The 26,341-nt window shown below is 41.3% G+C and overlaps 1 long non-coding RNA gene across 2 annotated transcripts in view; it reads right to left on the bottom strand.

The window, feature by feature from the left end:
* Positions 1–18,798: 18,798 nt before the first annotated feature.
* LOC112058734 (uncharacterized) overlaps positions 18,799–26,341 on the bottom strand; it is a 467,231-nt gene continuing 459,688 nt past the window's right edge. The window contains exon 5 of one of the 2 annotated variants that reach the window (XR_010601232.1): positions 18,799–18,933. This is a non-coding gene — a long non-coding RNA (uncharacterized LOC112058734). The remainder of the gene's footprint in view (positions 18,934–26,341) is intronic. The other variant, XR_010601231.1, reaches the window with a different exon arrangement.

A 26,341-nucleotide genomic window follows, 5' to 3' on the forward strand; every position in this document is an offset into this window, starting at 1 on the left:
GCGAGAAGCACAAGTCACACTAAAAGTCAATGTGACTTGTGCTTCAAACTCCCTTTCGTGCTTATGAAAATCTCCCTCTACAGGTTTCTGGAATTTTTATGGATGTGATTGTATGAAATAATTAACCTTTCTATAAATGTGTATTCTGAGGAAATGCTTGTCTGTATCTGGATTAGGTATATAGATGTGTAGAATACAAAACAAAATGAAAACAACCTCACCTGGTTTAGGGTTTATAGTCAACTTTTAAAGTCAACCCAACTTCACTAAGATGTTCATGAAGGTTTGTAAGCCTTTTGCTCAAACCTGGACTAATTAATTAAAACAATGCAAAACTTGCAGTTTCTCATGACTTCAATGTAAACTCCAGTTGAAACATGGAGATTTTGACTGACTTTTCACTTTGAGTTTTTGGGTGTGCTTGAACTGGAAATTTGGAGCAAAAGTAAGTAAAAATCTATGTGAACTGAAACTTTGGAGAACCAGAACTGCCAGACTGTCCAGAGTTCTAATTATTTGCCTAAACAAAGGAAACACTTCTGCAATTCAAAGAAAGTATGTGAAAAACACAATTGAAAAGAATGCAGTACAAGGGAGGATATCCGTCAAAGATGAACATTTATTAACTATGGCAAGGGCCCAATGATGTATGTTGTATTCTAGCAAACATAATCTGTGTAACTAACTTTCCATCATACGAAGTAAGAAGAGAGCAGGAAAAGGAACCTAAAGATTAAATCTGACTTTCCTTAATCTAAAAAGGAAACAGTGGAAAAACATACTGGCTGAAATCCTGGCTCCAGTGAAGTCAATGACAATATTTCCATCAAATTCAGTGATGTCAGGACTTCATCCATTGTGTCTAATCAATTTTTGGTGTAATTCCACTTCATGAAGAGGAGTTACACTAGAGATTAAGAATGAGGTATGTGATATATGCCATCATGTGCCAGCAACGCCCCTCTGCCATGTACATTGGCCAAACGGGACAGTCTCTACACAAAAGAAGAAATGGACACAAATCAGACGTCCAGAATTATAACATTCAAAAACCAGTCGGAGAACACTTCAACCTCCCTGGTCACTCGATTACAGACCTCAAATTCACAATACTTCAGCAAAAAAACTTCAAAAACAGACTCCAACAAGAAACTACAGAATTAGAATTAATTTGCAGACTGGACACCATTAAATTAGGCTTGAATAAAGACTGGGAGTGGATGGGTCATTACACAAAGTAAAACCTACTTCCCCATGCTAATTTTTCCCCCTACTGTTACTCACAGCTTCTTGTCAACTGTTGGAAATGGGCCATCCTGATTATCACTACGAAAGTTTTTTTTTTTTTAATCCTGCTGATAATAGCCCACCTTAACTGATTAGTCTTGTTATAGTTAGTATGGCAACACCCATTTTTTTCATATCCTCTGTGTGTGTATATACATCTTCCTACTGTATTTTCCACTACATGCATCCGATGAAGTGGGTTTTAGCCCACAAAAGCTTATGCTCAAATACATTTGTTAATCTCTAAAGGGCCACAAGTACTCCTCGTTCTTTTTGCTGATACAGACTAACACGGCTACCACTCTGAAACTAGAGATTAATTTGACCTATTGTGTTTAGTAAAGTCTTCCTGGCAGGGGCGGCTCCAGGCACCAGTGCCTCAAGTGCGTGCCTGGGGTGGCAAGCCGCGGGGGGCAGCCTGCCGGTCACCATGAGGGTGAGAGTCAGACTGCCTTCGGCAGCATGCCTGCGGGAGGTCCGCCGGTCCCACTGCTTCGGTGGCAATTTGACGGCGAGTACGCCGAAGGCGTGGGACCGGCGGACCTCCCGCAGGCATGCCGCCGAATCCACGTTGCCAACTGGACCTCCCGCAGGCATGCCTCACTGCCATGGTTGGGGCGGCAAAATACATAGAGCCGCCCCTGCTTCCTCGATCAAAGAGGACTGTGCTTACAAAGTTGGAATTTCCTAAGACTCAGGGCAGAACTCTGGAACACCACAAGGAATTTATCATTTTCCTCTAGTCTACCAGGACCAATGAGGTAAGGCTGCGTTTTCGGCCAGAAAGACATCTTTGCTTTCCAAAAGGGTGAGATGCTTATGGTGACTTTGTGGAGTTGACATTACACTGTTCTCCTTTGTATCTGCCCAGAGAACACACGCTGCACCAGCTCCTAGTTTGCCAGTACCATCACTTCAGTGTGCTCTTCCCAGGAGCTGCCTACAGGAATTTTGACTGAGGCAATGATCATTCCTCTTAGGAGACCAAGCCCTCTACACTCTCCACCTGTGCAGGTAATGTCTGTAAATCATAATGCAATCCATAGTACATTTCACACTTGTGCTAGCCCCACTGAATATACTCCCTCCCCCCCCGCCCCAACCCTATGATTTCGTACAGTTCCCAGTACAAATGTCAGACTAACGTGGGTGAAAGGAAGATTAGCAGAAACAGTCACGTTATTTCACACCTAATCCCATCTACCAGAAGTGGGTCATTATCCATATAGTATTAGAATATGGCATGGCCTTAAAGTTATATGAAACTCATGATCAATTATATCCACAATAAAAGCAGAAGAATTTCTGCATGGTGTATTTCTGTACACTTTCATTCAGTGTTTCATTAATATTTCTTTGGGGGCTAGTGCAAGGAAGAAGAAAGGGTTAAAAATCCCAGTCTCTCAGTTCCTCTTGCTATTATGGACTGCAAGTAGAGAAGAGAGAGGAAGGAATATTTTCAAGCAATCTTTGTGAGTTACGCTGCTCTAAAGCCACAAAAAAGCAAAGACAGCGCTATGATGTTGAAATAAAGCCTCATACTACCCTATAGTACCTCTACGTTTCTGCAGATAAAGATTTTCATGAGTCTTGGTAGAGAAAATATACTTTTGGATTCAAATGATATTTTTATTTATTTTGCCACAAATGCAGATTTAGAATTTCTATCAGGAACATGCCAAGCACATCAGTCCGGGTGAAAAATCTTTGTTCAGAAGTGATTAGAAAGCCATACATTTCTGGTTCTCTGTATAGATTGTTTATTGGTCAGTTTCTGTTTGAATTGTTATCTAAAAATTAAAAGACCAATTAGTTTGAATTTATGCTGTACTGGATTACAATTGCATTCTTTTAAAACAGGTTTTTTCCCCCCTCTGACAAGATGTCCCACTTTAGTGCAATCAATCTGCCTCCTTGCTGCTCCCATCATATAAGAAGGTATGGAAAAGTCACTATGAGGTTCTCTTTTTACAGCTGTCCACAGCAACCACTGTCATGTAGCACACATGGAAAGTGAGAACTGCTGGTGTGTTTCTGACTTCCTTCTGTCTCATAGCGTTTTAATAATTTGACTACTAGTTATCATGGCCATGAACTACCCTCAGAGGCAAAAATATGCCCAGGCACATCATCTCAGTGGGATCCCTTTGTTTAAACATGTTAAAGACATAATTTAATAACATTTCATAACCGATCCTCAGCTGGTGTATGTCCACATAACTCCATGGACATCAATGAAGCTACACTGATTTACTCCAGCTGAAGATCTCTCTTTGTTCATGAATCTGGTAGACAAGAGCTATTGTTTGTGCAAAATACAGGAAAAAACCAACCCTCCCAGAGAGTAATCTCATTGTGTGCCACAGTACTCAGAGTTCTCACATCTAGGCTGAGGAAACACAATTAGAAGAGAGGCTGCATTTACAATAGGTAAATTAAGGTTTGTAATTCACCACCCTCAGACCAGAGTGATTTGACACTGTGATAAAAATGCATGACCTTATATACCACCTTGGGTACCAACCATTGGAGCTGTGTTGGTAATGAATGATGGGTCCTAATTTCCATTGAATAGGAAAGGTCAAGAAGAAGGATGGAAAGGCTGTCACAGAGCAGGAAAAGTGATCAGGAATTTAGAACTGGGGAAGCAAAAGAAACATTACTATGGGGCTGGAAGCTGAAGAAGGGAGGGAGAATAGTGGGCGTGGAGTAAGGAGTAGCTGGAAGCAGTGGGAATTAGGAGCTGGAAGAAACGGCATTGGAGACTACAACAGTGCAAACACAAACACACAAAATGAAGAGTGACTGTGTAGCCCAATGGTTAGGGCACTACTCTGTGATATTGGATTTTCAAGTCCCTGCTGTGCCCAGGTCAGAAATGAAAATCTTTGTTTTGAACCAGGAACCTTGCTAGTTGCTGTAAAATGGAAGCGTCCTCCTCAGGACAGCTCTGGCATGGCTTTGTGTTCCACTGGCAATATTTTGCATATCCCTAGCGGAGAGTCAGGGGAGTGAGACAGGTGGCAGGAAGTAAACAGAGAGGCTGGGGGTTACCAAAAGATGTGAGTTGTTCATGGGACACTGGTGGATTTGTGGGCAAATGAGTTGGGGATGTGTGCCAGGACCTTAGGATAAAAAAAAAAAATTAAATACAGACTTAGGCAGGAAGTTTGATCTAGTAGGGGGTAGGGCATGTGCACAGGCCTGGGGAGACCTGGCTTCGCTTCCTTGCTCTGCTACAGACTTACTGTGTGACCTTGGGCAAGTCACTGCAGGCCAGCTTTTAAAGGGATTTAAGCACCAAAGATGCAGATAGTCACCTAGTGAGATTATAGAAGTGCCTAACCTTTCAGTTAGGCATGTAGGTGCTTTTGAAAATCCCATTAGATGTATATCTGTATCTTTAGGTGTCTAAAAACCTTTGCAAATCTGGTCCTTGTGCCTTGGTTCCCCATTTGTAAAATGGCAGCGGCGGTAATAGCACTTCCCTACCTCACAGAGGTGTTAAGAGGATAAATATTTTAAGATTGTGAGGTGCCCAGATGCCATGGTAATGGGGAACATACAAGTGCCTAAGATAAATAGGCAGACAGGGAGTCTGAGAACTGCAGGTAGATACCGGGGGAATGCTTTGCCTTCCTCACTACCAATACTTACACTGCAGATAATGATTTCAGATTTCAATCATAATAATCAATCAATGTAAGATGACCTGCCATATACAACTAGCGCTCATAGGAAAGGTTTTCCATCAGCTCATTGATTGCAATGGGCAAAGCTGAAAAAGGACAGGCTTGTGTTAACACCTATGTTTGCGAAGGGACCACAAACCTGGATTTGTATGGCATAAATGAGATATCTATTATTGGGCTCGAGCCACTGTTATTTTCAAAGAAGGACCCCTAGATATTTTGAACTCGGCCCTTGTTGCTCCAGTCAACACTTGGCAGGATGATTACATCCAGACCAGCCTCTGAATAGGTCCTGCAGAGTCTGACAATGCTACAACAACTTCAATTATCATAGATAGGAAATATGTGATTAAAAGAGAAGAAAACACACTTTTTCCCCCTCCTGTGATGGCAAAAGTCCTGTAGCCAAACACTGGCTGTTCATGCTTGAAGACAAAGAAGTTAATGCTGGCTTGGCTGGGTATCTATTCAGCTGAGGGATTAAGTTATGAGACAGAGGAATGGAGCTGGAGAAATGACTATACAATCCTACACGTGCTGCTCTGACTTACCCTAGCGCAGCAGGCTGCAAAGCTCTGTAAATCACAGTAAACAAGTATGCTGATCGATCATATGCTGCTGGACATACCATGTGTGGCTGATACTATGCAGGAGATAAATTGAACTTCTTTCCAGGATTTTATATTGCCCCAACACATTCTAAATGCAAACCAAAATTCACTTCCTTACAGTATTAAGTCTCAAATTATTTTTTTGCATGCAAGCCATGCATAATGGGCACTGTGAAACAAAGCATGGAGATGATCATGGGAGAAGCAGGCAGACAAACATTTCAGGCTAAGATCCTTGGCAGAGCAAAGAAGCTGAGGGAGGTTCACATTAAGAGTGGGACTTTAGCTGAAGAATGGAAGAAAGCAAGGGGGGGGCTGGAATTGATATGGAAAGCTGGGAGCTGAAGGGAAGAACTTCAACGTGGGGAGATGCTGAGAAGGGCAAGGATTCTCGGATGTGTGTGGAAGAGGACATACTTGGAAGTTGGGATTTGTTTTGTGGTTTGTGGGTTTCATTGGTTGTCTGAGAGGAAAGAGGGGAGAAATAAGTACTGTGACGTGAGAGAGCACTGCCACTGCTTGTCTTTGAGGTAGCCTGGGGCTGAAGAGTAAGGAAGGAGTTCAAAGAAGCATTAAATCAAGTTATTTGCTGGGCAGATGGCTGGTTTCTCCAGCAGTGGGTCCAATTTTGAAGACCCGTCTTTGGCGAAACTCCTATTGACTTCAATAAAAACTTCACTGCTACATCCATGGTGTCCAACTGTGAACTTGCTTACACCTGTGAGAATCAGAAGTACCTCCACTGACGTCAATAAAGTTACACTGGTGTAAAACTAGTTACGGGAGGAGAATCATGAGTCTGTGAATGATCAAAATGAAAACACATTAAAAAAGGTACAATCCATACTTCTAATATCTTTTTTGATACCCACAGTCTGAGGTATATTGCACATCATGCAATATTGTAGATGTGCATGATCAAGATTCTGCCACCATTTTGGCCATGATAAATCAGGACATCCTAGGCTATGTCAAAACTTAAGAAAGTCAGATTTAATTTAAAAAATAAAACAAATTTCACTCTGATGCTTATGAGGTGGGGTTAGAACAAAGTTAAGCCTGACCATGATGTTGAAAACTCATTTCCACATGAACGGTGTCCCTCTTACATCTACATCATAAGTTCAAGAGTTGTACACGTGCTACCACCAGCTATCAACTTCCAGTTAGCAAAGCTCTGAATTACTTTAGCAAAATGGCGTGCTCATGTGAGTCACAGCTCACGCTATTGTTCATTCAGTTATGTCTCAGTAATTTGAACTAATTGAGTCAAATAATATAATGTCACAGAACTTGGGTGTAAACAATTTCTGCTTCTGCTTTAGGTTCTCATCTTCAATTATCAACTCACACTAATCACCATTACTGTCAGAACTGACATCAGAGTCTACAGCAGTATTTAACTTATACCCAGTTCTTATTTCAATAGTCTCATTTACATATTTTATCTATTTTCCACCTTTATGTCTCATTCTTGGTATTCTGTCTAAATTAAAAGTGAGCTCCCCCATACTGTACTTATCTCTTTTCAGTATTTGTCTTATTCCCATTGCATTTTTTTCTTTTTAGTATCAGTCCTTTTATTTTCAGGATTGTATCTAACCCTGTAAATTCCCTGTTTGTCTCTTCCCCCCCTTCTGCTCCTAATGACTCATTATCATAACTTGTTTCTTCTCACTGACTCTCTGAATGACTGCTCTGCGCATGTGTCTAATGAAGGGTATTGCAGACAATCGAAGGCTCTCAGCAAGAGAGTGCCAAACTGCCAGACCCTAAATCATCAACACCCTGTGTGAGCTCTACCGGAGAACAGTGGTTTTAGCTTGCCCTAATTTGAGATCCATAGTTATATGGTGTTCAGTGTACAGAGAGCCACTTCTGCTGCTGCTGTATTATTGGAACGTTTTTAGAGCTACACTGTATCGATACAATAAATAACATAAAACATGTTCCTTTTATTAATGATGCTTAATAACAGGCAAACAAAATATTATTTTAATCTCCATTGTGTTTCAGACTTTTATATATTCTCCTACATCTTACAGCTCTATCTTTTCTCCTAACCTTTTCATTTCTGTTATTATTCTTTGTTTGCCTCCTAACTATATCTAGCCTTCTACAAGGTCTCCCTTCATTTCAAACCCCTTTTTCTCTGCACACAATATGTTGGGATGCCAGGATCCCCACACTTTTATACCTCTCTCTCTCTCTGAGCTTCTCTCTCTGTTTCTATGTAACTGCATATTTCTCCCGTATCTTATTATGTTTACCCCTTCCGTTCCCTTATCTCCGTGTATCTTGCCTCTTCTTTCACATGTCCTTCCACTATTCATTCTCTCCCCCTTGCTCTCTATTCCCATTTCCTTATTGATTTTCTCAACATCTAATCATTAACCTTTTCCAACTCGTAATCCACCACAGGTCTTTTTTTCTTTTAAACCTTCCCACTAAGCAGAGCAATTTGAATTGAAACTTGAATAGAACACAGGTCAGGATTTGAGTGCAAATATGACTGTGATTTGTTCAATTTAAAAGGTTATATTGCATTTTGGATGCTTGGTCTGTTTCATGGGGTTTACTAGACAAGCACGTAATATAGTCAAATCTGAGATAAACTAACATTATCTAGCCAAATGAACAGAACAGGATTTGAGTCCAATCTCTGTGCAAAAGGTGAACTATGAAAAATAATGGCATACCATAAGAATAGCGCTCCATAACAACTCTATTTGCTTTGGCAAATCTGAAAGTGGCTTATGGTTTGGGCTGAATTTCCATATTAAAGCCTTAATCAAATATGATCAGAGTTTAACCCATTCCCAAATCCATCTATTGATACTTACACTGTTTATTTACTATGAGGCTATGCCATCATTTCAGGAATAATAAGAAGAAACCATAAGACAATGTAAGAATATTTAGCTGGAAGAGAGGAAGATGCAGGAAACAGCATCCAGTGTCAAAATGATCACTTTCAGGCTACAGCTACCAGAAAGATGGCATGCCAGGAAAAAAAAGTTTCACTAAGAAGAGTGAATCATAAATGAAGGGACTCCAGGGCAGAGGGCTGCTTCAGCATGCTGTAGACCACTACTACCATTGTGTTTTCCATGTGCTTCATTTTGGCTGTCTATTCCAGAATTGGCTCCCTAAGCATGTCTTTACTAATTGTAACACTGATTGTCCCAGTAAAAGGAATTAATATTGTATGAAACATAAATGCTATTTGGGTGGAATGGCAGAGTTCAGCAGCATAGTCCTGTGGTGTGTATGGGAAGAAAATACGAGAGAGAGAATATCTATCCCTAGGTCTTATATTTCTTGCAGGCTTTCATGATTACAAATTCTGTAAAGCCTAGCAATACCATGTACCTGACCAAGATCTACTGCAAGGTTCTTTTATAGTACTTTGTAGCAAGTGTCTCACTGAAGCAATAGGTATTGTATATCAAATGCGATACATTTTCAGTTCCATGCGAGACATGCCACAAAATACTGTATTCTGTACTTTCAATTGAAATTTGCAAACCAGGCAGCAGTATGTCTCAGCCAGGAAAAAAGTCTTTCACTGTGGCAATATGGGGCTGACCCAATACAATTTGCTGCATGAGATGGAGGTGTAGTAGACAGGATTTGGGGTGTATGTGCAGAAAGACCACCTCCCTTATGAGCTTTGGAGCCTAGCTGCAGGAGGACTTCTTTTATGTCCTCATATGAAGGCCACAGCAGTGTTCAAGAGGCTAGGGAGGAGTAGGGATGAGGCCATAAATTCACTGCTACCTTAATCTGCCTGGACATTATATCCCATCCAGGGAGCAGGTGCGCAACAACAAAAGGAGTTACTGCAGCCGCCTCTTCATTGCCACTGCCCCGAGAAGCCTTTCTGTAATCACCACATCTGCTTGAACGTCATCAGTGCAATGGTGTTGCTGTTGTTGCAAGAAATATAAAAAGCATATGCTATGGTGTGTTGGTGAGATAGAAAAAAATTCCCCTATTCCCCATATTCAATTGTGTCACAGTTGTATTGAAAGCATGATTGTGATTCTAACTGGCATCTTGACAACAGTCTAAATTCCATTCCAACTCATTAATTAACTCACTTGTGCAACTCCCAGACAGATTCTACATGCTCCTTGCTTGGCCTACTGTCAGGAAGTCTGACAACATAATATGAGTTTAAAAGACTGACTGAGAGAGAAAATATTGTCTAGTCTGTGCAAGCAATGAATCAAGTACATCTTTTTTTCATACTCGGAAATTACCTAACAATGGCATTTTTTCCAGTCTTCCTTCTACCCTTAGACTGTCTATATTTTACTTCAAAATTCTATTGATTATGTAGGTATTCTGAGGTCTATAATTGAAAGAATACACAGATCCCAAGCTGCCCATGTAAGATGTATTATAACTTAGCACTTATGATTTTCAGAGTGGCCTATCCTCACAGGTTGTTATGCCCTCTACACTGCTTATCCACTCATTGGATCTGTATCACTCCTCCTCTACAAGACCAACAATGGACTAACAGCTGACTGATCACCTTTATTTTCACACCTAGAAACTTATGATTCATAAAAATCTGTACAACAGAGAAAGGTCTGGGGTGAAACTATAGAACCCAACAGCAGGACAATTTCCATGAAGGTTTCTTGACTGTGTAGCTTCCTACTAGGGAAGATTAGAATGAGAATCTGTCTCTCTTCTTGTAGATCACAATGCAAGACACACCATTTGGTGCAGACCTTCCCCCCCCCCGGTAAAGGAAGTTATAACATGAATGATGGGATTCTCCTATAGAATGACCCACAGCTATTCAACCTAGCCAAGGTAGAAGTTGAGAAAATGGTCTGCTGCAAGAAAGGATCTTTTGGCCTAGTGGATTGAGCACTGGACTCATACTTGTGAGACTTGGATACTAGGCCTGGCTCTTCCACTGGTCTGTGGAGTGATCGGGCCAAGTCATGTCACCTCTCTGTGCCTCAATTTCCCCATCTGTAAAACGAGGACCTCCTTTGTATTGGATTTTTAAACTCTCCTGATGAAAAGTGTTCTATAAATACTATAAGACATATATTATATTGTTATTATTATTGCACTATCGCTTTGAGCACCTAAAACTATGGCATTGTACATATTAGAAATGCTGATAAAGAGATGAATCTCTTGTAAGACTTTCAAACAAATATAAGTGTCACTATTTACACATGGGGAAATGGAGGCAGAGAAATTAAGTGATTTGCACAGAGGGAAATGCTGTCAGAACTGGGATCTGAATATAAGAGTCTGTGAATAACATGCTCATTTTCAAACCGAGTCTATATTTCTCATTCTAATTTATTTGGAAGTTTTGGAATTTCTATCAGCCAGTCAATTTGTTTCCTCATTCACAGTCCATTTAAATAGCCTTAGACTAGATAGTTAGTGGCTGGCTGACTGTCCTTCTCAACCATAATGAGATGCTGATGCATTGGTGAAACTTACCAGTTTTCTGCATAGAAGAAAAACAACTCACTGGAGTTTGACTTACAGGTGAAAAGTTTAGCAACCCCCAATCATTATCTCTGCTAGCACAAGTCTATAGGGGAAGGTGACTATATATATCATGACAAATATTTTTCATATATATTTCATGGATTTTGTAAAATAAAGCAACTCAGTGTAGTAAGTGTCAGACCATTAGTTTGTAGGGTCACTAGTACAAAAGGTCAGAACTGCAGCAGAGGTTAAATCATTTCTTGGCTGTATGAGTTTCAAGGAATAAGATAAGCAGGTACTGGACATTTTTTATTTAATTACTCTTTCCCTCAACTACATTTCCAACCACAAATGTATTGGTTTTGTCTTTTATGTGTATATTCTGAACTTTGACTTATTCAAGGTTGTTAACTCCAACAAGGGGGAAACTAAAAGTGGCCCCACAGGAAGTTTTATAAAGATCTAGGTTGATAGGGTGATGAACAGAGAAAATAACACCTCACTGTTAAGATTTAAACTACAGCAGTCCAGAGGGAGGCCCCCTCACAGGAATAAGAGATGCATCATAGACATATCCCCAGTACAGCACAGTGAGTTACACGCAGAAGTGTCAATCTCATTTCACATAAGAGGAAACGAATTCCAGTATGAGGACTTTCTATGGCCGCATCTGTGTGTGTGACGGAAGGAAGGGATGTCTTTACTTGTCAAGACTGCTATCAATTTTATTTTCCCAGGGTGACCTCTACAGCATTGAGAGCTCCAGCTTGGGCTTGAAACACTAGTTTTGATACAAACACCTGTATAGTTAAATGACATATAAAATAAGGTAATTTATAAGTACATAATACAAGAGACCATTATAGATCACTATACTTCAAAAGGAAATTCATGGATGTACATTTCTGACATATCAATTTGGAACACATGCCTCTGGATGACTTTACCCCTCCCTGCCTGTCTGTATGTTAAAGGAAGCCATAATAAAACTAATTTCTATCATCACCAAAGGCACTGAAGATGAAAAATGAGAACAGAAGTTGAAATGACCATAAATATTAGATGCCAAAATATATCACTGTTCAAAATGCAGTAGGGACTGGCTGTTGTGCAAGCCTGTATACATTCTGCACCTTGAGACAGAGTCATTTCTATTTCTTTCAGAATGATAAATAGGTCACAGAGTTGAACCACATAACCAGTTAACATGTACAGGATATAAACCACAATGAAAAGTGTTGCATTTTCTCTCCTTATATCAATCGTTGCGGTACCAAATAATAATCACCAAAATATCCTAAATTTAAACTACAAATTTGCCACTGCACTGGAGCCTTAAAATTTCTATTCCCCCCGCTTGAAGATTTTCCAACGAACAACAGTGAATTCCTGTAAAAAAATGAGGACAGGTGGAATTTTAGAGCCTGTTTTCATAAGGATTCAGCACCCACAATTCCAACTGGAGCAAGGGGCTTAGTCCTACAAGGTGCTGAGTGACTCTGGAGGTATGCCTTACGCTATCATTGAATTTGATGCAAGATGACAGAACTCAGTACCTGGCTGGATTGGGAGCTTGTGGGTGTTTAGCAGTAGCATTCTGAAAATAAGGCCCTTTCTCCAAGGCCAGATCTCAGCTTCAATTGCTGAAAAATTCAATGTAGCTAAGCCAATTTGTGGTCGTAGGACCACACACCTTTGTCTGCCAACAATTTTCCTATCTCCAGCTGCTAGAGAAGTATCTGTGTTTAAAAAAAAGATTGCAATTAAAAACAATAGTAAAATATATTTTCTCTTTTCTGCTGAGGAAACAGATATGCATTCTGTGGGGAAATATATGTATCTCATAACGGCTTCCTGTCTTATTCTACTCTAGGCTAACAAGTACTCTGATATGTTTGCCTTATTCCCTGAGTGATGCTAAAAAGTTGGAAAACAGCTGAGAGCGTTGTCTGACCTGGAAACAAACCATTTTTGTTTTCTATAATCTGAGTTTACTTAACTGCTTTCAGAACAACACAGAAAAAGACCAGAAGAAAGGATTTGGATATGTGAATAATGGCTCCCACACTCACTAGACTCAGACCAGTGTTGACATATTATTGCTTTGATGCCATTCATAATAGTTAGTATTGTGGAAGTTATTAACCTGCAAGGATGACCTGCCTGTCACTATATCCACATTGATATTGGGGAGTGGGTCCACCAGGTGTGTAAGTACCTTGTTATCATTTATTGTACTGATTTTATTATTAATAAAGAGCTTTAGAAGATTAAAGTTTGTGAAAGATCAAAAGGGAAAGCATGAAAATGGAAAAGAAAGAAAGAATTGCACATATCCTCTGATAGTCCCAGGCTTGGGAGATACTGCACAGCATTATCATACTATCAAAGACTTTTTTTTTAAATCACATTTTGTTGTAGGTCCATAGCATACACGCATAGCCAACGTCCCAGTGGGTCCTACTGGCTCTGCCTCTTTCATGTCCTTTCCTTTGTGTGACAAACTAGCTTCTCTGCATCTTCATTTCTATTTTATTTGTCCTCCTCCTCACTGTTTAACAATGTTTAGTCAATCCTTTATCCATCTATATTCAGAGCCAATCTTACAATCATTCTAGTTATTTTCTGCCTTTCTCTGCCAATCCTAAAATAACCTCAAATACACTGGACCACATTGAAATGTTAAATGTTTCCCTTTAAAGTATTCTACCTATTCTTGTTTACGCATTTCAAGTGAAGTTTTTGTATAGACTTGGTCCAGGCTGCTATTCCTGAAAGTGCATATGGTGTTGTGCGTTCAGGGAAAACCAATTTGAAAATCTCTGGGGAGGGGAGGAGATAATTCATGATAACAGCCAAGAAAATAGTAAAGAAATGCTGTCCTTTGACGACAGTCCTAAAAAGATCCACCAAGTAATCCAAGGCTTCTCTGTCATTAATAAGCTGTAAGGACTCTGTGTCAGATTTTTAAAATGTATTTAGGTGCCTAAAGATGCAGACAGGCACCTAGTGAAATTTTCAAAAGTGCCTAGAAACCCACCTGAAAGCTTAAATGATCTCTAGTATCCTACTAGGTGCCTATCTGCAACTTTAGGTGCCTAAATACCTTTTAAAATCTGCCCCTTAATAACTAGATTCTGTCACCATTTCCCGAGCTGAGTAGTACTTTATTCCACGTAAAGTCCCATTGAAATCAGATGAACTACTTAGGGAGTAAGGTTCTAGTCAGTGTCAGGAGGAGCAGCAAAATTTGGCCATTAGTTATGGTATGTAATATGTTTGGGTGACCTACTAACAAATTCACCCCAAATTTCCACTGCTGCTGCCCATGCTATATTGGTTCTGCGGATAATGACTCCAGTCTTCAAGGCAGTCAGTCTAGAGCCTTTCACAAGCTTTCAAGTCACTAAAAACAAGAAAGCTATTCAAAGAGAAGTTGTATAAATGTTACATGACCTTTTTCACTTTATGAAAGGCTGTCTCAACCAATTCATTTAGCTCTACTTTCCAGGTAATTAATATATATGAGAAAGAGAGAGAGATTCAGCAGGAGTCCTAAGGACTGAGAATAGTTTTATACAAAAGTAACATATAGCTTTAAATACATGGAACATAAACCATTCTAGAAGCAGTGATGTAATGGGTAAATGATAGATACATGAAAAAGTATGACTATTAATGTGCAGAAATTTAGGCACAAAATACATTAACCTTAAAAACACCGATCTCTAGCTCACAACTTTATCAACCTCATTCAAAGATATGTGAAACAGATTTTTAAATAATTTGAGATATAGCTGTTTAGAGATGGATAATTATATTGATAAGAGATTGGAGAGACTTACATATGAGTGACTGGAAAGAGTGAGACTGTTTAGAGAGCTGATGAATAACAGAGGGTGTGACAGAGCTATACAAAATAATGAGTGATAGGAAAAAGCTAAATTGTGAGCTTCTATTTGACCTCTTGTAACACAAGAGCAAGGAGACGGTCAATTAACTTAAAGAAGGCAACAAATTAATACCGATTAAAGAAATACATTTCTACACAGCACATATGTAACTTGTGGAATTTACTTCCACAGTATATCACTGTGCATTTTGTACTTTGAAACTAGAAAAATGCTATAAATAGTGGTAATCACTAAGGTCCTGAGCCTGCAAACATATACATTATTAAGTTTAAGCATACAAGTAGTCTACTGAAGTCAATGTTACCAGTTGTGTCCTCAGTTTTAACCATGTGCTTAAGTGTTTGCAGGATCAGGGTCTATATTAGCTTTGTGTACATATGCTAAAAACACCCTCACACGACTCCCGCACATAACTTTGTTTCACAAATATAGAATCAGGAAATGATCAGTGGTTCTAAATAAACCATCAGTCATCACTAGTATCCTCACCAAACACTGACCTGTTGCCAGCTTCTACATTGTGGGTATATTCACTTGGAAGATAATGGTGTCCAAGCTATGACAGCATGTAATCTTTCAGATGATCTGGGCCCCTCATAATTGTAATTTAAATTGGGCCACAGCATGGAAATAGCCCTAGTGGTGATGGTGGATGACCTTTTCCTGGCCATGGACAAGGGACAAACACCTAGGCTCATGCTTATGAGTCCATAGCCTCAGCAGTGTCTGAGAATATCAGTCACAAGGGGCTGCTGTCACACCTACAAAATCTAGAGGGATTTGATCATTATTTCTTGACAGATCTCAAAGAGTCATGATGAGCAGATTCTCCCATTATTACCAGACAGAAGGGAGATGGAATTTCTTATTGTGAGTATTCTGCAGACATACACTCCTGCTAACACCTGGACATCACAGCAATTGGTGCCTGCTAGCTGCCTGATTGGAACACACGGTTATTTTCACACTGATGTTCAATCATGACAGGGTGCTATTATTCCTTTTTCTCCATTGTAGAAGCAATATAAACATTTTAACATTTCTGCTACACCTCCTGGGGCATCTTGCAGCTCATAGTCAGTGCGGGAGCTCAGCCATGAGGCAGAAACATTTCTTGCACCTGCTACTACAGTAGGAGGAGCAGACCACCTCCAGGCCCCTCCCCCACCAAAAGAAGACTTTAACTGGATTTGGACTGCAGCACAGCAGCCAGGTTACCCAGGCATTGTGGTTAGCTCTGGAGGAATGTCTATCGAGAGTCTGGAGACGTGGAAGAGGAGAGATGAGGGCCCGATGATGAAAAGGAACCAGGAGGAGGATTGTAGGCCACTGCCTTACTCCAGGTGAAATACATGAATGGTAAGGATGTGTGTGGCGGGGGGAATGAGAGCAGATATCACAGGACATCTGTGTTAGAGGGTTGGACTAGATGACCTCCTGAGGTCCCTTCCAACCCTGATATTCTAAGACCTACATTTTGGGTGGGAGAAGGGAGGGAATCTATGGGAGGACGTGCAATCCGAATACTTTCCCATTGTTATTCACTTATATACTTTTCTGGGCTGTTCATCATTGAAGAATCTGAATGCCTCAAAGACATTAATACATTTTATCCTCCCAAGAATCCTGTAAGGTAGGGAAATATTATTACAGAGGGAGAACTGAGACTCAGAGAAAAGATTAAAGCCAACGATTTTCAAAATGGCCATTGATTATGAGACACCTTGGGCTGCATTTTCAGAAGTCCTGAGTATCCACAACTCCACGTGAAGTCAATGGGAGCTGCAGGGACTCAGGACATATCAAAGCTGGGCTCAAGGTATCACGTTGCAGACCCAAAATAAATTGCCATTTTGGAAAAATTGTCTTTTGGTAACTTACCCAAGGAAGTCTGTGGCATTAGGGACCAATTTTCTGAGTCCCAGTTAAGTGCCTGAACTGTAAGATCATCCATCCTCTCAGCTCAGGACATTTAGTGGCCTTTATTTAGACAACTATGCAGACTTTTCAGCATTTTTTAAATTTAGATTGCACATCCTAGTGCATATGTATATTACTTAGACATAAATCTGCTTCAGTAAAAGAAAGAAACATGAGATTATTTAATGATAGTTCTTTCATTCTAAGAAAGAAGGAGGAATCCCTGCCTTGCAGACAGTTCCTATATTTTGAAAATAGTAATCATAATATTCTGCAGTCAATATATTTGCGCCAGGCACTTTATGTAGGTTGCCCCCAGGTAAGTACAAGAGGTTGGAAATCTGTGATAAATTATTATATTCAGAGACTCATAGTGGAATTATTTAAAAGAACATTATTTGGTTGTTCATTTTAGGCTTCCCTTATAATGCAAGATTGCATTCCTTATTTACAAGAGCATCCGGAGAGATGTAGAGGATTATTGCACTATGGAAACAAATCAAAAGGTAGCCAGACAAGTTAAACTATATTCACCATTATTATTTGTATTCCAGTAGGTTCCCATTGAGATCAGTGCCCTACTGTAATAGGTGCTTTATGTACATGTAGTAAGAGACAGATCTTGCCCCAAAGAGCTTACAATCTAAAAGGACAAGACTTTTTAGTAAAAATGAAGCATTATTATCCCTATTTTACAGATGAGAACCCCAGAGATTAAGGGTATGTCTACACTGCAGGTGGGAGACACGATTCCCAGTGTGCGTAGACAAACTTGTGTTAGTCCAAGTAGAGCTAGCAGCTAAATGCAGTAGTGGTGATGTAGTGGCATGGGCAATGGCTTAGACTAGCCACCCAAATCCAAGCCCGCCTGACCCCTGGGTCTGATCTTGGGGGGCTAGCCTAAGCTGCTGCCTGGGCCACAAATTCCACACTGCTTTTAGCCCACTAGCTCCACTCAAGCTAGCGCAAGTCTGTCTACATGGCTTGGGATTCACACCTCCCACCTGCAGTGTGGACATGCCTTCAGTGACTTGCCTAAGATCAAACAAAGTCTGGCAAAGGTAGAAAATGAAACCATCTCCCTAAAGTCCAGCTTCTCAAAAAGACCATCCTTCATTTCAATTTATTTCAGTCCTAAACATTATCTCAAATCCACTTTAAATCCTTTAGGGTGGCTAGTCTGTAAGAAGAAGAGAAAGATAAAAACACTTGCTTTCTTTTAGTGAAAGAATATTTTTTAAAGCTTTCCCAAATCACTTCCTCCTCCCACCCACTCCCTGTTGCAATAATAGCAAACAATGCTGGGAGGAAAATGAAAGAAGAAAGTAGGAGTTAATACAAAGGTTTAATTTATATACTAAATCATTTTTTATCACTGCTAGAGAGTAAGAACAAGCAGGAGGAGGAAGGTGGCATTGTCCTGTTTTAATCAAATGGTTCCCAACCAGGGCTTACGGACAAGGTCTATATCCAGCATCTTGTTAGTATCTCTTCCCCATCCTTGGCTTCCTGGCATTCCAGAGTTTGTATAGTTACAGTCAGTCTTATCTGAAGAAACAATTTGCTACAGTGGCATCTGTTTTGCGTACTGAAATCATGGAAGGTGAAACTGTCATGGACTGAATAGGAGAGATGCATGGCCAAGCATAGAGTGGAAGCTGAAAAGAGAACTAGTGTCCTTGATAACGTGTGGAGTGATTTCCCACAGGATAGGTACTGCAGTATGATAAAAATAACATTGTTTTAGTAACGAAGCGAAGGTCGGGGGGGGGGGGGGGAGAAATCAGCAGCAGGATAAAAAAAAGAAACCTTTCTGGATAAAAAAAAAAATGAGGGTTAAATAATCGTGGTACGGAGATTAATTCTGGATTCAGTACTTCACAGTGGATGCTCCCTATTCCCTGGCCTTTTTAAGGCAAATACAGTATGATCCTTACCTGCTGCTCTGAGCTTGCTCTGAGGACACCTACCGACTTTCCCTTGTCCTTCAAGCAAGAAATGATGTGCACGCTCTTCAGAGATCAGATGCTACTGAAACCAAATAAATGAATATTGTAATTGCATCAAAGCTACCCATGGAAAGACATTCATATCTGAGGGAATTTAAGAGGGGAGTGCTCTTTTAAAAATATTTGTATTTGGTTAATAAAAATACATGCTTTTACAGATCCATTATTGTATTGGGTCAGTTGGCAGCTATTGCAACGGATCTTTTAGTTCATTGGAGTTTTACTCTTTGCAATGTGTTTCTGCTGAAGGTGTAGATCTTTGTGCTGCCTTTAACCTTCTATGAACTTTGTGTGCAGAGACAACAGCTATTATGTTCCAAGACTTGCTGTTGCTTATTACTGAGGAGGTACACATTGTGCTCTCTCATTGTTTTCCTTAGTCCAAGCTAACCGTTAATATATACTGAAGTATGTGTTTTCCATTGGTGTATGGGGAAACATAAAACTTCCTTTAATGACCATTTAAAAGAATCTCACTTGTTTTCTGCATATTTTATGTTTTTGAGTCACAACCCTAAAGATCTGGAGCCACATGCATTGTGGATTGACATACCAATATAAGCAATGGCACATGCACAAATAGTCCTCATGTAAGTTGGATAAGCAGACTTAGCCAGAAAAGGAGTATTCTGAACCAGCACCTAATATGTTTCATTGTTCTTGCACAGGCTGGACAAAGGGGTGGATAGGTCAGTGGAGAGTTTTGAAAAATAAATATGGTCAAGAGGAACTAGCAGCAGACAAGTGTCCTGAAAAGTTTAGTTTACTTTAAATTAGATCCACCACTCCACAGGGGCAGAGTCAGAACAGAATAGATGAGCAACGCAATAGTCAGATTCCAACAACAGGAGAAAATATGGCATCTCACAGGCGAATAAAGATGCTTGAAGTATACATTATCTAACATCATTATTTTCTTAAATGCATTTGGCCACTAGGATACAGTCTGTATGTTCCCAGAGGGACTGGAAGGATTTTTTGTAGTAGTTCTATTTAGGAACTTGATGTAAGTGTGTCATACTTTTCATCGGAGAGGACACTGTAGAGTATTAACAGTATAAAGCCTGCATTTTTGACTAAGAAGAAACAAACTCAATAGTCCACTTTTTCTATTTAAGCCAAATAAACTACCACCACTGTGTCAAGTGCATACAAGTATGAAATTAATATAGGACATTTAATGCATTTTAATTGCATATCTGTGGCACAATCTCACCTTTCAAGGTTAATGCAAATGAAAAAGGTCCAAATGAAACCAGACATGTGTCAGTAATAGCTCATATTAGTACATTCAAATGAGAAAATAGGGCCTGATTTTCATAGCTTTTGCACAATTACTAATGCCTTTTGGAGTGTCCAACTATGATCCTACAGTCAAACATAATTGATCACTATGAATTATGTATTCATAATGATTAATTGTGATGACTAACCACTGGTGTTCAAGTCAGCGACAACCATAGTTGTCATTATTATATTAATTTGCAACACTGAAAATTATGATGAACCAAACTGACTTCATTTACTTAACATAACCTATACTCTGTTTTAATTACTGTGTGTTTGGACAGTGTCTAGTCAGAGACGATGCCAAGATTTATTTTACTGGTATACTATTAGTAAAAATAGTTTAATCAAGGTCAAGGGGATTGCCACTCCAAATATTTATACTGAGCAATATATTATGCTACTCTATTATTAAGGAGTAAGTTGCAGACTGGACACAGCGTCACACAAAGTCCCTCAGTGATTAGCAGCATCGTATGGCTGGATGGAAAATATTCTCAATGTACACAACTATGGGGATGTTTTTGCTAATCTTGAAAATATCAGGAGATTCAGAAGACAGAATAATTTACTATTTACCAGAAACTTGAAGTACTCATTCGGTAGAATGTAATAGTTTGTATGTACTAGAGCCAGCTTAAGCAAAAAACCAACAAAACCCCAACCCCTCAGGCTCTCTGCAAAGCCACTGGATTGGACCCTTCTGCTGCAAGTCCAAAGATTCAGGTTTCTCTCCTGCCCTCCATCTAGTCCAAACTGCTCCTCTGTGCCTGCTGAAGTTCAATCTCCTGAGAGTGGGGGTGGAGGATGAGAACAGATCACATGTACAGAACTGGAGTGTGACTTTGTGCAGAGACTTAGGGGAGCAGTGGACAGAGATTAGACAAGGATACTCCCCAGCAGGGCCACAACAGTTGGTGTGACATCGTGACTACCATGGAAATCAAGCTATCGCCAGAGCTGTATGAAGCAGCTCATGCTCCGTAGCAGACAGTGGAACACAAGCAATAAACATCTCGCAATTCAGCCTTTCTGGTATAAGGTGGATCTCGTAGGACCTGGGCACTCTCTGCTGTTTCAGGTTGGGCACTAGCTGCTGGAGCTGCTCTGATAGTCACCAGATACTCCAGGAATGAGAGTTGCATGATGAAGAACAGCAGAAAACTAAGTGAAGGTTATGGGACCATGCAGTCATACTGCAAGTTTGCGCTGGTCATAACATTTAGGATTCATCCTGCAAATCTTTATTTGAATATTTTTATTGGGCCTGATTCACCTCTCACCTACACAGGTGTAAATGAGGAGTAAGCCCACTGAAGGCAATGAGAAACTCAGGATAAAATCAGTGGAAATTGGAGGACAATTAAACTTCTTGCTTTCAGTTGGACTACTTGCATGAACACAGGGCCGGTGCAAGGATGTTTCGCACCCTAGGCGAAACTTCCACGTTGCGCCCTCCCCTCCCTCACCTCCGCCCTGAGGCGCACTCCTCCCCCCCCCCCCCCCACGGCAGCTCCTCCCCTCCGCCCTGAGGCGCCCCCCCCCCCCGCCCCAGCTCACCCCTGCTCCGCCTCCACGGCTTCACTTCTCCCACCTCCCAGGCTTGCGGCGCCAATCAGCTTAGGCAGGGCAGGGGTGAACTGGGGCAGGGAGTTCCCCTGCATGCCGCCCCCCACCTTACTTCCTGCAGGCGGCCCCCGCCCCCACACTGCACTGCCCCAGCTCCCTCTGCCTAAATGCCGGCAGCGACCGGGGAGGCCAAAGATCCGGCCGCCGCAGTCACTGCCAAAGAAAATGACGCCCCCCCAATCCTAGCGCCCTAGGCAACCGCCTAGGTCGCCTAAATGGTTGCACCGGCCCAGCGTGAACACAGACCACTCAGAGAAGCAAAGACTTGCAAAGTCAGGCAATAAAACTGAAATATTTAAAATGAACGAAAAAATGTTAATTTTCCAGGCTGCTGGATGACCTGCAGTACTTTTGTACCTTGACATTCTGCCAATTGTCATGGGCTTTGCCTCCTTACTTGATGGCAAAGCTTTCTGGTGGTACAGCTATTGAATGAAGGGTAGCAAAAACTACTGATTAAGGTATCTGTCAGCTTCTCAGTCAGTTTACAACACAATCCCAAACTCAGGTAAAAGCAACATGCAAACAAAAAGACAAAGCCACCAGTGATAATACCATGCTGTTAAAACAGCAGCCCCCCTCGTGGTCAAAACACCAGTGTAAAGAACTGACTCCGAAGTATCATGCTTCCTCTCCCTCCCCCCTCAAAATCCTTGACAAATACACAGAAAGAATCTAACAGTAATACAGGCCATTTTCAGTCCTAAACGGCAGTTTTCAGCTACAAGCCTGGAGCTGGGGTTCGATTCCCTGTTCTGCCAGACTTTCTGTACGACAAGGCAGGCGAGGTAATATCTTTTATTGGACCAACTTGTCTTGGTGAAAGACACTTATCTTTTCCACAGAGCTCTTCTTCAGGCTTCCTGTGTGACCTGGGGCAAGTCGCTTAATCTCTCTGTGCCTCAGTTCCCTATCTGTAAAATGGGGAGGATAGCACCTCTGTGAAGTAGAGAAGTGTGGTGAGGATAAATACATTAAAGATTATGAGGTTCTCAGATACTATGGTGATGGGGTTGTATAAGTGCTTGGTCTACACTACAGAGTTAGGTCGACATAAGGCAGCTTATGTTGACCTAACTATGTCAGTGTATACACTACAGCCTTGCCATATTCGGTGCCCTGCTACACTGACATAACTCCACCTCCACGAGAGGCGTAGGGCTTATGTCAGTGTAGTTAGGGCAAAGCAGTGTCTGTTGGCTATCTTGTCAATTTCATGGAGCAGGGGGCAGCTGGGCCTAGGTGCCAACTCTGTGGGTGTGCCGGAACACCTACTGGCAGGCCCCACTGATCAGCTCCTTCCTCCCCCAGTGCCAGCGCTTCCTGCCTGCTGCAATCAGCTGATCAGCAGCAGGCAGGAGGCGCTGGACGGGGAGGGAGCGGACCAGAGCAGGAGGAGGCAGGGTGAGGGCAGTGCGGGCGTGGAAAGAGGCAGGGCCTTGGGGGAAGAAGTGGAGTGGGGGCAGGGACTGGGGAGGAGCAGGGGTCAAGCCCCCCTGGGAAAATGACACTAGGTCAGTGCCTGTGCAGCTGAGCTCCCAGTGGGCTTAGTCCCCCACATTGCCCCCTTCCATTGGAGGAAGCTCTCCTTGTGGGGACGCGCACCACCAACAGAAGGAGGGTAGTGTGGACATCAGCCACCGTAGTAATTACTGCAATGCCTGTAAGTTACCTAACATAGATCGACCTGTGATTGTAGTGTAGACATGCCCTTAGATAGATTAATAGAGCTATTTGGAGCTGAGGGCACCCAGCATCCCTTGTGAAGTGGTCAGCACCTTGCAAGACTGATCTCAAAATACTGAATAATTAAAGACATAGGAGCCAGATTTCTCATAGTGCTCAGCACCTAACCGTTTCCACTGTGAGTTATGTATGGTCAGATTTTTCCAAAAATTCCAGGACCAAACATGCTGACCTGTTTTAAAAATCCAGCCACGTATTTTGGTGCCTAAATGGGAGTTGAGCTCTTTTAAAAACTTGTCCTATCGAGTCCAAAATAATTCTTGAAGTTCTGGGATTTTCATATTTTGTTCTGCAGTTCAGAGCATCTGTAAACTTTTTCTAAAGAGCATCCACCAAACATGGAAAAAACAGTGATGTCTGCTGTTCCTTTGTCCTGCGTTTATTATCAGACTGTACCTTGAAGTGCAGCAACATACCTGGAATTGAATCCAAAACAAAAGGACCATTTGAACATTAATTCTCAAATATCTACAAACTGCAAAATAAAATATAATGGGGAAGCTATAAATGGAAAACATAGGCCTATTAACCAGATGCTTCAAGACTAGTAAGTGTCTGCCCTTCTCATCAGTACTTAAAGGGGAGATCTATGTTCTGATTTAAATAACTATAGCTTTAGTGCCTTTAAAATGCCAAACAAGAAAAAAAATTTAGAAAAATTAAACCAACTATATTGGCATTGAAAACCTTAATGAACATTCATTGCTTGCTTTCATTACAAAATAAAGCTGCAGTGTAATGCATAATGCTGAACATGCACATTCCTAATTTACCATCAACTACAGGCTTGTCTTCACTGCTAAAGAGATGCATATTTTTAGCTCAGGGTAACTAACATGCATGAACTATTCTGAGGTAAAAAGCACAGTGAAGACCACACACTTCAGTTTTGCTGCAAGGTAAACTCACCAAGGTCAACCCTATACCCCCACCTGGGCTTGACCTCAGCAAGTTTACTTTGTGGAAAAACTAAAGCCTCCTGACTGTGTTTTTAACCTTGTGACAGTTCAGGCACCCTTTTTAGCACAGAAGCTCAGTAAGCAATACACCTCTACCCCAATATAACGCTGTCCTTGAGAGCCAAAAAAAAAAAAAAATCTTACCACATTATAGGTGAAACCACGTTATATCGAACTTGCTTTGATCCAACGGACTGCACAGCCCCACCCCCCCGGAGCGCTGCTTTACCGTGTTATATCCGAAAACATGTTATATCAGGTCGCTTTATATCAGGTGTGACAAAGTTCCTCCTCTATCTTGGTGGGTCCTGCGCTTATTGGCAGATTTTCTTGCTGCAGAGATTCACCATGTGGGTTGGGGAACAGCCCAGAGACCTTCCCCTCTGGAAGAACCCACAGTCCAGGTCAATTGGGAGGTTTGGGGGGAACCTGGGCCCACCCTCTACTCCAGGTTCCAGCCCAGGGCCCTGTGGACTGCAGTTGTCTATAGTGCCTCCTGTAACAACTGTATGACAGCTACAACTCCCTGGACTACTTCCCCATGGCCTCCTCCAAACACCTTCTTTATTCTCACCACAGGACCTTCCTCCTGGTGTCTGATAACGCTTGTGCTCCTCAGTCCTCCAGCAGCACACCCTCTCAGCTCCTTGCACCTCTTGCTCCCAGCTCCTCACACCACAAACTGAAATGAGCTCCTTTTTAAAACCCAGGTGCCCTGATTAGCCTGTCTTAATTGATTCTAGCAGCTTCTTCTTAATTGACTCCAGGTGTCCTAATTAGCCTGCCTGCCTTAACTGGTTCTAGCAGGTTCCTGATTACTCTAGTGCAGCCCCTGCTCTGGTCACTCAGGGAACAGCAAACTACTCATCCAGTGACCAGTATATTTGCCCTCTACCAGACTCCTGTAGCTCACTGGTCTGGGTCTGTCACACAGGGTAGAGGTGTATATGTTAAAGTCACCAATAAAACATGGACATTTTTGCAGTCTGAGTTTTTCCAATCAACACGTTTTCTTAATTCTCTTTACAAATGATCCATCTCACCTTCACTAAATCTTAGCCTGAGATTTTGTTGTGCCTCTGTAACAAACACAACACACTGCTGTCTTTGCTTATAAGCTCAGAGAAGTGGGCTGATTTACTGCCTTTTACATATTCTTCTGGATATTGACTGCTGACCACCTCTTACCCCTGCTTCATAGGGTTACATTATCTGGTCACATGAAGAGAGGGTAAGGACAAGTAGAGGCCAAGTACACTGGATCTGTGCTCCATCCACCACTGTCTCTTGCAGAACAGAAGCGCAGGCAACACAGAAACTACTGAAATATTAGAAGCGGCCCGGAAGCAGCTCTGTCAGGTGTCCGGATCCCACCAGAGAGATCTCAAGCCACACAGTCTGTGCCTCAGGCCGTGTGATGACCAGAATGTGGGACAGTGATGTTCTTCCATCCAGTCATTAAACCTGCAGGATGAGTCTTTCATAATTGCAATTTCCAGTACCTAATATTTCATTTCCATTTTCTGCAGGACACATAGCACACTGCTCTTATAGAATACTTTCCTTTGTAACGTTTGTGGGTTTTAAGATGAAGTACTTTGAGGATGCTATTTTTAATAGAATTCTCTGAAACAAGATAGCTTAGCACTGCAGAATATTAATATTCTGAACATCTTTGTAATGTGCATTAAGATCTCTTGGTATGATAAGGGAATGGTACGTACACACACACACACACTCTCACACAAATAATTTGATATTATTGCTGATTCCAGAGACTCCCATTTACAAAGAACAGATACAGTGGCT

The sequence above is a fragment of the Chrysemys picta genome, chromosome 5, assembly GCF_011386835.1.
Source record: "Chrysemys picta bellii isolate R12L10 chromosome 5, ASM1138683v2, whole genome shotgun sequence".
Lineage (NCBI taxonomy): Eukaryota > Metazoa > Chordata > Testudines > Emydidae > Chrysemys > Chrysemys picta.